This window comes from Staurois parvus, unplaced genomic scaffold (genome assembly GCF_062004578.1).
Source record: "Staurois parvus isolate SC_StPar_1 unplaced genomic scaffold, SC_StPar_1.0 ptg001060l, whole genome shotgun sequence".
NCBI classification, from domain to species: Eukaryota; Metazoa; Chordata; class Amphibia; order Anura; family Ranidae; genus Staurois; species Staurois parvus.
Genome location: NW_028318856.1, coordinates 805026 through 807500, shown reverse-complemented (window position 1 = coordinate 807500; position 2475 = coordinate 805026).

Below are 2475 nucleotides of genomic sequence, written 5' to 3'. Positions count from 1 at the left end.
CATTTTTCTTTTTTCTTTCCTTTATTTTCACCTGGACAATTCCCTTGGCAAATACAGCCCTTCTTGTTTTAGGGTGACAACACGCATTCCCCATACCATATCAGGACAAAAACCGCACAGAACTACGGGACTCCACCCCTTTCCTTTCTCCATACCATAAAGGGGTTCCGTAGTCCTGAGAAGAATGGAACAGTCAGCAACTGAAGAGAGCCCAGGAAGTTATCAATTTATTTTATTTTCTACATTATTAACTTTTTTTTAATCAAACAGGTATGACAAAGCACATTGAGCCCGGGTTCAGACGGATGCGGTGTGGAATTCACACCGGTTTCTGTGCAAATTGCGCACCGCATCATAATTGTACCCCGTTCATTCAAACCGCTGCGGGTGTGTATCTAAAGTTTTACTAAACCCCGGACCCTGCATTCACTATATCTGGTCTCCCTGGACCCTGCATTCACTATATCTGGTCTCCCCGGACCCTGCATTCACTATATCCGGTCTCCCCAGATCCTGCATTCACTATATCTGGTCTCCCCGAACCCTGCATTCACTATATCCGGTCTCCCTGGACCCTGCATTCACTATATCCGGTCTCCCTGGACCCTGCATTCACTATATCTGGTCTCCTCGGACCCCACATTCACTATATCCGCTCTCCCTGGACCCTGCATTCACTATATCTGCTCTCCCCGGACCCTGCATTCACTATATCTGGTCTCCCTGGACCCTGCATTCACTATATCTGGTCTCCCCGGACCCTGCATTCACTATATCTGGTCTCCCCAGGCCCTGCATTCACTATATCTGGTCTCCCCAGATCCTGCATTCACTATATCTGGTCTCCCCGAACCCTGCATTCACTATATCCGGTCTCCCTGGACCCTGCATTCACTATATCCGGTCTCCCTGGACCCCGCATTCACTATATCTGGTCTCCCTGAACCCTGCATTCACTATAGCTGGTCTCCCCGAACCCCGCATTCACTATATCCGGTCTCCCTGGACCCTGCATTCACTATATCTGGTCTCCTCGGACCCCACATTCACTATATCCGCTCTCCCTGGACCCTGCATTCACTATATCTGCTCTCCCCGGACCCTGCATTCACTATATCTGCTCTCCCCAGACCCTGCATTCACTATATCTGGTCTCCCCGGACCCTGCATTCACTATATCCGGTCTCCCTGAACCCTGCATTCACTATATCTGGTCTCCCTGAACCCTGCATTCACTATATCTGATTTCCCCAAACCCTGCATTCACTATATCTGATCTCCCCAAATCCTGCATTCACTATATCTGGTCTCCCCGGACCCTGCATTCACTATATCTGGTCTCCCTGGACCCTGCATCTCACTATATCTGGTCTCCTCGGACCCTGCATTCACTATATCCGCTCTCCCCGGACCCTGCATTCACTATATCTGCTCTCCCCGGACCCTGCATTCACTATATCTGCTCTCCCCAGACCCTGCATTCACTATATCTGGTCTCCCCAGACCCTGCATTCACTATATCTGGTCTCCCTGAACCCTGCATTCACTATATCTGATTTCCCCAAACCCTGCATTCACTATATCTGATCTCCCCAAATCCTGCATTCACTATATCTGGTCTCCCCGGACCCTGCATCTCACTATATCTGCTCTCCCCGGATTCTGCATCTCACTATATCTGGTCTCCCCGGACCCTGCATTCACTATATCTGGTCTCCCCGGACCCCGCATTCACTATATCTGGTCTCCCCGGACCCCGTATTCACTATATCTGGTATCCTTGGACCCCACATTCACTATATCTGGTCTCCCCGGACCCTGCATTCACTATATCCGGTCTCCCCAGACCCTGCATTTAATATATCTACATAAGGAGCTGGGGGAGGAGAAACAGCAGCTCACCGGTCTTCCCAGTGAATGGCTATGCAGGGAGTCAGCAGAAGTCTGATCATTGGAGAAGAGCAAGCTGAGTTCCCAGCACAGCCAGAAAACTGACCACACTGTGCTTTCATACGTAGTTTAGGCAGTGTTTAATAGGAAAACAGAGAGACTGGCAGGGACACCAGGTATTTCATATAAAGGAAGCGATACAAAGAGAACAGGATACTTTGTCATACACGTGCATGGTACAGCAGGTACATATCGGGAATATGAAATGTTTGGTTTACATTTGTGAGGTATATGGAGAGGGTTGTCTTTACATTTTTGTTTACACGTGTGATCACTATGATAGGTTACCATCAATCACAAGGCACAGAGCCACTGTGACTGGCTCTGTGCATTTTGCCTGTGATGTGCGTTGTCTAAGGACAGCTTGATCTGAAGCACCCAAGAAAATCGATTACACTTACCCACCATTTTGTTTGTTACAATGATGTGGCAGAAAGATGGCTAATAGTGATGGGCTGAACATCCCACGGTTCAGTTTGCGGTAAAACATTTGAACAGACCAAAAGTTCGCCACGGGCATCGAAC